The 10,640-nt window shown below is 39.1% G+C and overlaps 1 long non-coding RNA gene across 1 annotated transcript; it reads left to right on the top strand.

Annotated features, from left to right (window-relative positions):
- The first annotated feature begins 454 nt into the window (after positions 1 to 454).
- Positions 455 to 9,825, top strand: LOC123607632. The gene is made up of 3 exons (XR_006716822.1): positions 455 to 529; positions 3,819 to 3,939; positions 9,443 to 9,825. It is a non-coding gene; the product is annotated as an uncharacterized LOC123607632 (long non-coding RNA).
- Positions 9,826 to 10,640: the final 815 nt, after the last annotated feature.

The raw sequence follows: 10,640 nt of genomic DNA on the forward strand, positions 1-10,640 counted from the left end.
TTATTAATCCCCAAGCCCCCCATTTTCATATCCAAATGCTTGCAGATATTGTCAAAGATCAAGACACTGGAAACAAAACTTCTTGGAGAAAATATGTCTTTTCTCTGTGCCTTTGAGATACAAATGTTCTACCTGGTTTTCTGTAGGGACCAGAGTGATATCTTTGGGTGAAATGCAAGCTTCAAGGAGATCGTATTTATTTGGAAGAAAAGCTATTTGGAGACTAAGTGAATGAAAAATCTTTAAGGGCTTCTCCACAATTATTAGCAAAAAGTCTAACCCATCTAAGCAGGTAAGTTTAACTCATCCCATCTGCCAGAAACACAATTGGGGCCCAACTCTTCTTTTGTAAACTAGTAAGTTTTATATTCATCATATCTGTTCAATGGCTAAAATTTTAAAATAAAAGCTAGAAATCTCTTTTTTTATCTGTCTACATGTTTATGTATGTCATAGATGTATCACTATTGTATTGCCAGATGATATCACCAGACTTCATTTGTAAAAGCTCTAAATGGTCTAAAGAAAAGTAAGTGCTCATATAAATTAAGTGTTCTATCAGAAATACAGAAGCTAGTCCAAATGTTTTTCAAGTTTACATCATCTAGGGAAGTCTTTGGTAAATAAAAGCTAGTGTAAGTTTTGTTGGTTTAATTAAAACAGACACATCTTCAGAGTTGTCAACATTAAATATAATGCACACATACAAATTTTATTCTACCTGGGTTTAGAAAAAGTCTCATATACTTATATTATCTGTTATAAAATTTGTCAGGAAAAAAAAAGAACTTAAGATGATGGTTAGCTGTTTAAAGTATAATGAAATTTTCATGAGTTAGATATTTTATAATAGTTAACAACAGATAAACTAACACTAAAAAAGCAAACAATCCAGTTAAAAAATGGGCAGAGAAGCTGAATAGACATTTTCCCAAAGAAGACATACAGAAGGCCAACAGGCACATGAAAAGATGCTCAACATCACTACTTGTCAGGGAAATGCAAATTAAAACCACAAGAAGCTATAACTGACACATGTCAAAATGGCTAAAATCAAAAATACGAGAAATAAAAAGTATTAGCAAGAAAGTGGAGAAAAAGGAACACTGTACACTGTTGGTGGGAATGGAAATTGGTGCAGCCACTGTGGAAAACGGTATGGAGGTCCCATAAAAAATTAAAAACAGAATTACCATATGATCCAATAATCCACTACTGGGTATTTGCCCAAAGAAAACAAGAACACTAATTTGAAAAGATATGTGCATTCCTATATTTTTTGCCACATTATTTACATTAGCCAAGATATGGAACCAACCCAGGTTTCATTGGTAGATGAATGAGTAAGAAAGTTATGATATATATGTGGAATGGAATATTATGCAGCCATTAAAAAGGGAAAGGATGAGATCATGCCATCTGCAGCAACATGGATGGACATAGAGGGTATTATGCTAAGTGAAATAAGTCAGCCTGAGAAATCCAAATGTGTTATGATTTCATTCATATGTGGAATCTAAGAAAAAAGCAAGCAAATGAACAAATAAAAAGCAGAATCAGACCTATAAATACAGAAAACAAACTGATAACCCTAACTATAACCCTAACCCTAACCCTAACCCTAACCCTAACCCTACCCCTCAGTGGTTACCAGTGGGGTTAGGGGAAAAAGGATGTGCAAAATGGATTAAGGGGGAGTGGGAAATATAAGCTTCCAGTTATGGAATGAAGAAGTCATGTGAATAAAAGGTACAGCACAAAAAAATAGGTAAAATAAATTCTATGGAAAATGTGTTGTTTTTAAAGAACAGGTAAATATATGTAAGCAAGATAAAAGTTTATAAATAAACTTCTCAACAAATTGTGTTTTGTGTTAGGCCACCTTCAAAATAGTTTCCAAATTTCTTTGGTAACTTGAAACCTTAAAGTTATACTAAGTTAGGTTAAATGATGGATATTGACTGAATATCTAGATCATTTCTAAATAAGATAAAACACTAAAACATTAATCACTAAACATAGATTTATCTACTCTTGGCTTTTTATTATACATGAACTGAAGATATTTGGGTCTGTTAGTAAACATGTCTTGTGCCACATTGAAAAATTTGCTAAGAACGTACTTTCAGAAATTATGGAATGTACTGATAAATTTGCCAACCCACAGAATGCTGGTGAAACACAATTGCTCATTTTTTTGGTTTTCACTAGAAATTAAATTTTCTAGCAGTTAAGAATTCTAATCAACAGGGACACCTGGGTGGCTCAGTCGGATAAGCATCTGACTTCAGCTCAGGTCATGATCTCATGATTCATGAGTTCGAGTCCCACATCAAGCTCTGTGCTGACAGTTCGGAGCCTGGAGCCTGCTTCGGATTCTGTGTCTTCCTCTCTCTCTGCCCCTCCCCCACTCACACTCTGTCTCTCTCAAAAATAAACATCAACAAATTTTTTTAAAGAATTCTAGTCAATATATGTAATTAAAACTACTAGAGATAATAAGGGTGAAAGGTAACAACTGTGTATGAAAAGGAGGTAAGGTAAGTAAGATGTGTTTTTTGAATAAGGAAATATACGGAGGACATGTTTTTGCTGAGGGAAAAAGAGAGTAATTTTTACCTAAATTAGAATGTTGTTCCAGAATGAGAAAGAGAAAAATTCAGCATGAAACCTGAATAGATACAAAAAGTTGTAGAGGGCTTCTGGAAAAGGACACTGGATAAGAAATTTGATGTGTGGTCAAACTGGCTGAGAGAAAATGGATTTATTTAAGTTTGTAAGAGTGAGCCTTAATATCCAAAGTACACTGGTACAAAATTAAAATTTGGCTTTTCTCTCTGTTAAAAACAGAGAGATTTCTTGGCCTATCGGACTGCTCTTGATAAGGTATCACGCAAAGTTTTTCTTTACATTTTGGGTAATCTCCCTGGACAGTAAAGATTTTGTGTCTTACCAACATAATTTCCTGTGCTTCCTTTCCTTTTACCAGGTCTTTGATTACTTGGGAAAACTAGTCATCTCAGTATTTAAAAAAAAAAATTAAGTTTATTTATTCTGAGAAAGAGAGTGGGCACACACAAGAGGCAGAGGGGCAGGGGCAGAGAGAGAGGGAGAGGCAGAATCCCAAGCAGGATGTGCTGCCAGCACAGAGCCTGATGCGGGGCTTGAACCCACAAACTGTGAGATCATGACCTGAGCTGAGACCAAGATTCGGATGCTTAATCGACTGAGCCTCTCAGGCGCCCCACTAGTCTTCTCAGTATTAAAAGAGCTCAGTTTTTTTCATAACTATGTAATCTTCTTTATTTGCCTTTACAATCTTCTATTATCACTTCAGTTAAATAGATAATTAAGCATTATTTCACAATGATCTGTGATCTTATTTAATCAAATGTTCAAAATTTTTGACATTTTGACAGTTTTCTAAAAATAAAAGTCTAATTGGAGCTCTTTGACCTCAGACTAACTTTGAGGTTTGTCAAAGGTCCCTGGAAAATCTCAATGGATTTGTCTTTCACCTTGTAAAGGAGATGTTAGACTAATTAGGTGTATTTGTCATGTTCAATTACATGGGAAGCCTTGTCAAATAAGAAGTGATGATAAACCTTCTGAAGCTATATGTGCATGGACATTTGCTACGAATAAAGGTGTTCCAGAAATTGAAGTTCATAGTAACTTGTCGGTACCCTCGATGTCTAATTATTATCATAAATTGTGGTATGCCACAGAAATCCCTAACTTTTCCTGTGAAGTGTGAAGTGAACTCTCATGAGATCTGAAGCCATGGCCATTTATTTAAGTCTTTTCGTTCTCTACAGACAGTTACCGTTTGACTTTGCAGAAGTTCTTTGTCTTCAGGGAGATTCGTGGAGACATCCTGACAAGTACTCTGGAATACAGGTTTCTGGTGACTTGGAGATTATACCACTAAACAATAGGGTAAGAATTTCCAGAAGTCTAATGGAAAAGCTGTATTCGGGCAGAACCAGAACTACTAACATGAGATTCAATGAACTGAAGATGATTATAATTTTTTTTTAATTAAAAAAAATTTTTTTTTTTTTTTAAATTTTTTTTTTTTTCAACGTTTATTTATTTTTGGGACAGAGAGACACAGAGCATGAACGGGGGAGGGGCAGAGAGAGAGGGAGACACAGAATCGGAAACAGGCTCCAGGCTCCGAGCCATCAGCCCAGAGCCCGACGCGGGGCTCGAACTCACGGACCGCGAGATCGTGGCCTGGCTGAAGTCGGACGCTTAACCGACTGCGCCACCCAGGCGCCCCTTTTTTTTTTTTTTTTTTTTTTTTTTAAATTTTTTTTTTCAACGTTTATTTATTTTTGGGACAGAGAGACACAGAGCATGAACGGGGGAGGGGCAGAGAGAGAGGGAGACACAGAATCGGAAACAGGCTCCAGGCTCCGAGCCATCAGCCCAGAGCCCGACGCGGGGCTCGAACTCACGGACCGCGAGATCGTGGCCTGGCTGAAGTCGGACGAAAAAAAATTTTTTTAACGTTTATTTATTTTTGAGACAGAGAGAGACAGAGCATGAACGGGGGAGGGGCAGAGAGAGGGAGACACAGAATCTGAAACAGGCTCCAGGCTCTGAGCCATCAGCACAGAGCCCGACGAGGGGCTCAAACTCACGGACCGCGAGATCACGACCTGAGCCGAAGTCGGATGCCCAACCGACTGAGCCACCCAGGTGCCCCGAAGATGATTATAATTTTCAATTTCAATTCTCTCCATTTGAAACATTGCTGGTTCTTTAATGATTTGATTTTGTAGGTTTAAGGAAACCCTTTTCTCTTAAGCCATCTATGACTTACATCAGTTTGGTACAATATACCTTTGAAACAAAATTGAAACATTTACTTTGTCTCCCTACCTGATCCCTCCAGAAACTTATTGACTCTTCTTATTTTCATAGTAATATGGTTATTTGCTTATGTTCAGTAGGAATCTGTTCTCCTTCTATCAGGATACAATAAGAAATACTGGTTATATTACGAAGGCTTTGACTAGAATGTCATCTTTAAGAATGGTGTGCATATAATCAGATGTGCCCAGACAGTTTTAAGGAACTAAGGTTGATGGAACCTATAAAGCCTCTTAGGAAAACCACCTGGTATCTTGCTTACAGGGTTTCAAGCTTTTCCAGGTGAGTAATAAAGGTCACTTCCTGGCAGGCCCAGGGTACCTGAGAAAGAGAGCAATTCACCCAAATCTATAGATATTCTAGGAAAAATCTGATGGCTTGGCTTCTTAGTCCTGAGATGCCTTTTAAAAGTCCAACCTTGAATTCCTTAATGAAAAGTCCCAGCAAAATTACCTTAAAAAGAGCCTATATGGTCAGTCACTATTCTTGCTGCTCTTATGTAAATTGGCCAAATTTAATGAAACAGGACTTATTTTGCAAGCAAATTTAATCTTGCTTTGATTAACCTTGATACAAGTGGGTGTAACATTAGCAGAGAGAAAAATTATATGTCAATGGAAAACTGTATAGCACACCCTTGTGGGTATTAAATTCTAGTCCTGTTCCCTGTCATTGAGGTTTTGTTATATACTTGCAAACTGGACTGGATTCTGAATTCTTCTAGTTTTCTCAAATATCTGGGTGTGACTCCCCAAAGTAATATTTTCCAATTTTTGCCTACCTTTCTGACTTGGAGTCACCAAGAACAAAGACTGCCCTTGAACCTTGTAGGAAAGGACCAAACCTGGAACACTACCCAGATGGTAAACTCCAAGGCCAAACTCCAGGGCCTTGACACTTGGGTCCATATCTCCCAATTAAAAACACTTCTCTCGACTCTTGGAACTACACACCAGCTGGAGATCTAAAATTAAAATTGACTCGGGAGGAGTTCTCCCCAGAAGCAGACAACACTTTAAAGTGGACAGTTCTCCCAAGATCACGGATCGAGATCTTCATCTCCAATATGAAAACTCTCTTCCTTTTGCTCTTTTGCCATTTGCTTTTTCTCTCTGCTAATGCATGGAAAGACACCGCTCCTTAACCTGGCAACTACTGCTGACTAAACTGCTAAGGCCATAGCTGCACAAAAGAAGTCCCTAGGCTCTCTTGCTAAGGTGGTTTTAGATCATAGAATTGCTTTAGATTATTTATTGATTGAACGAGGAGGAGACTGTGCCATAGCAAATACCTCCTGCTTTACCTGGACCAACATCTCTGGGATTGTAGCAAATGCAAGACATTGGAAAACAGTTCTCTTGGCTAAAATAGGTTGATGCCCCTTTGGGTACATTCTTTGATTCATTTGACACCAACTGGTTTGGTTCACGGGGGCCCTGACTAAGGCACATACTTTAGTCTCTTGTCTTTATTCTCCTGAGAGTCATCACCATAATCTCCCTGGTGTGTTGTGTTCTCTCAGGGGTCTTAAGTACATGTTCATGGCCATCAGCAGTATGTCAGATGGTCTCACTGTGCTTAGAGAAAGAGAAACAAGATGAACAGTGAGATGAACAGAAAAAACAATTCTTCCATGGACCTGACATCATAGCCTACTGCTTTTGTGATAAGACAAGAACAACTTCACCCTGATGGTGACTACGAATGTCACTGAGACCAAATCTTTGGCCAATCTCTCATGTGTGAGAGGATGATCAAAAGGGGGGAATTGTGAATCCGAGAAGGAGACCATTAGACTGAGGTGGCTTTGATGACTTAGGAACAAAAGTAAGCAAATGAAAACCTAAGCCTAAAATGCCTCACAGGTAAGAGATCAAAAACCTAAGGACAGCCAGTCACAAATAGCCAACCAAGTTTTCATAAATAAGACAGACACTTGTGCCATAGTCAATCAAATAATTTCCTAGCTTTTCCCCTTCTCTAGAAAAGTCTTTCTACCAGCTCCTGTCATTGGAAGGCTTTTAACTACTTCTGGTCTGGTGCTGCCCAATTTTAATCCATTTTTGCTCAAATAAACTCTTAAAATTTTTAATATGCTTCATTTTTATTTTTAACAAGACTCATCTCTGACTGATCCCAACCCCCTGCACCTGTTTTAGAAATGCCTCATTTTGGAATCTTTTCTGTGAACTCTTGGTGGAGGTCTAGATCGTGGGATTGCGTGTGAAGCATAAGACTCAAGAAATTAAGCTAAATAAATCTCTGGCAACATGAAGAAAGCAGTTTGTGCCCCAACAATTAGTAGATAGTTTATTTGACTTCCTTGGAAGGCAGACACACTGGCGAGTATTGATAGAAGAGGAAAGTGGGCAGAAGGTTAACAGAGAGAAGCAGTGAGGGAAAGGAGCTTAAGAATGGTTTACTAGGGAATCTGCAGGAGAAAGAGAAGAAACACAAAATGCCCCAAACAATTTCAAGCAAGTTGGAAGCAGTTCCTAAAGAGAGCCAAGAAAATGAAGGGTATGTGGGAAAGAAAATGATCAAGTGCACAGGAGGAAAATGAGAAGAGGCAGCCATGGGTTTGACCCGGGGACACCTCTAAGTATCCACTTGGTAACCTTACTCTTAATGAGTATAGCTCAAAGTTTATGTTCATTAGAGCAGCTAGATGGTTTCACAGACACAATTGCATTGACAGAGGGTGTTATTTCAGTAGATCCATTACATCATTTTCCAAAAACAACAGTCCAGTACAATGCTGAGAAATGAAGTTTTCCAGAAGACCCTGTGTTTCAGCAGGACAGCATTCCCTGGTACCGTAGTAAGCTGAGCAATGTAATCTTTGACTGGATTTACCTGGACCACATATTGTGGAGACCTTGAAAAGGAAAGACGCTGACAGCACGAAAAGTGCCTCTGTTTCCCCCTCCTGAGCAGTTACGTCTCCTCCACCTTTGATGCTACAAAGAAGAAATCACTAATGTCCACTGGCATTGTGAAATTTTCTTAGCCTCTAAATTGGTTCTCTTTACTCTTCCTGTTAAAACTCCACAAAGTCAGTCACCTTCCAAAGTCCACATTGCTGGGAATTATTTGGAGGACAAAAGTTCCCAGGACAAAGTTTCATGCTTTATGTCAACAAAACCTCATTTCTATTATTTTCCATTTAGCCATGAGCAATTAAGCTGGACACACAAATGTGACATATATTTGTGATGACTTTGCATGTCCTCTGACACAAACTTCATTCCCTTTGGGACCAGAAGAACCCTTACGGGCAGTCACAGATATCTCTATCACACCCCTCTATTCTTGCACGATCAATTCATGTATCAACTTGATAAAATGCAACTTTTGCCAGCAGAAGGCTGGGGCCCCAATCCTAAATTAATTTTCTTGCCTAAAACAAACTTCTAAAGGATACTTGCTGGTGTGAGGGATATTACCTGCTCTTTATTTGCCACATCCTCTTGGGCAGTTATTGCTGCACATGTGGGTGAGAATGGGCCTAAGGAAGGGCAGAGTTTTCTTTCTCACTTCCAGCCTAAAGATGCCCTGTAGAGAACTATGACCTTTGTGCCACTTGAGATTTGGAAGAAGAAGAAGGATGTCAAGGGGATGTGAGAAGATAATGAAAGAGGAAAAAAATGTAGGAATCTCTAGAGAGATTCATTTTTATTGGCAGTACTGGAGGAAATCTATAAATCTTCTTGCAATAACTTAGATATAACTGGACGTCAGCTGCCATCAGACAAAAAGAACATAGAATGGCTTAGAGATTATAGAAATACCCTAAAGAAAAAGAGATCACCTTGTCCTCGTGCTCATTAACTCTTTACCTGACTCCTGATATTAATATGACTAAACAGCAAACAAGTCTATCCAGAGCAGGCAATTGACCAACAGAAGAGAATCACTAAAAAACATAGCTCATTGGAGGGATGAGTGGGGAGACAGAATTAAGGGGCCAAGGGACTACAAAAATTCCAGACCCATTGGCAAGATTACCCTGCACGTGGGGAGAGATGGAGAGTATTATAACCAACGGAGCTCAGGGATTGCTGTGTTTTTTGGCAGCAAAACACAGTCTTCCTGTGGTGGAATGGATTAGGTTGATCCTTGCAAACATTCCCTTCCAATCATTCTTCTTTGTTTGATTCCATGTTCAGCCAAAATCTCGCTCTGATCATGCCCTTTTTTCCTGTGAAACTCAGCCTACGGCGTCACCGTGCACTGACCCCACAGGCGTGGAACATGGAAACGCTTGTAGAGTCACCTGCACTGAAAATCAGTATGTGGGCACTCCCTTCATATTGCTGTGTTATTACAGTGAGATAAATAGTACATGTATGGAGTCCTATAGATTACACGAATACCTCTGTCTGTAGCATTCTGGCATATACATCAGTCTTGTCAGCTTGCTTAAAGTGACTCTGCCCTAGAGAAGTGGATACATCGTCAGAGTGTCTACAAAGGCGTCTCTGTCTGGATGGTTTGGGCTGCACCCAGAACCAGGGAAAATTCCCTGAGATAATAAATGTTTTCCTGCTTGATTTCTTAGGAGACAGCCTGCGGACATCCAAGTCTCTGAAAGAAGAGAGTTAAATTGTGCTCACAGAAGGGATAAAGCATGGTTTCTTCTAATCAGCGAAGGGACTGGACTCTGGGTGTAGGACACCATGTGGCCACAGTCCCTGGATTCAGCAGAGAAGCATCCATTCTTCTCCACCATTACAACTAATTATATATGATGGTAGCTTATATCTAAAGAGCATTTGCCGTGTGCCAAACACTGTACAAAGATCTTTGTGTGCATAATTTCATAGATTCCTCACAACAATTCCGAAGGAAGATCATGCCCCATTTTACAGATGAGGAAATAGGGTCCCAGAGAGGTTAAGAGCTTTCCCTAGGTCACACAATGGTGCGGCCAGGAATGAAACACACCAGGCTGCCTTTCTCCAAAGCCCGCCTGCTTCCTGACTCTCTTATTCCAGTGGCTTGTTTCTTTTCTTTTTAAAAAATATGTCTTTAGTTACAGAATGGCATCATTGAAGCCAGTGGCTTGTGGTCAACCGAACGGGCTAAACCACTCCATACCAAAGGGATGCTGTGGTCCCTGGTCTTTGGGTGTAACTGCACTGCTGTTCCATGGTGCCTGCCATGGCTCACGGGGGCTGAGACTATGCTGCCGGTGAAATAGAGCGAGGCTGACCTGGTTGCCGTGCGTATTAGGTGTGGGTCAGAATGCAAAGAGCAATATCACTTTATGAAAGGGCCGTGGGTCTGTCATTTTTACCTCAATTTTAGCCCATAATTTAATCACCATCATGAATATATATATATATATATATATATATATATAATGTATATACATATATATTTTTTTAACATCCATGTATATGTACATATATATGTGTGTATATATATATATATATATATATATATATATATATATTTTTTTTTTTTAACCTCTACTTTGAATATAACTGCTCTCTGGTGGAATTTCTGGTCCTTCTGCTCTTTAATAAATATTTACCTTCACTTAATATTCTCCCAAACTCCTGTGCCCCTTATAGACAACTCTACCCTTATCTTCATATGACTCAGAATGCTGCTACACTATTTTTATAGATCCAAACTGGCCGGGACCTCTAAGTTTATACTATATTATGCAAATATAATCCCAGGGCCTGATGTGTTTTGTGCACCTCCAAATGAATGGGTAAGTTTCCAAAAATTGTGTTGCTATGACACAA

Source organism: Leopardus geoffroyi, chromosome A2 (assembly GCF_018350155.1).
Source record: "Leopardus geoffroyi isolate Oge1 chromosome A2, O.geoffroyi_Oge1_pat1.0, whole genome shotgun sequence".
NCBI classification, from domain to species: Eukaryota; Metazoa; Chordata; class Mammalia; order Carnivora; family Felidae; genus Leopardus; species Leopardus geoffroyi.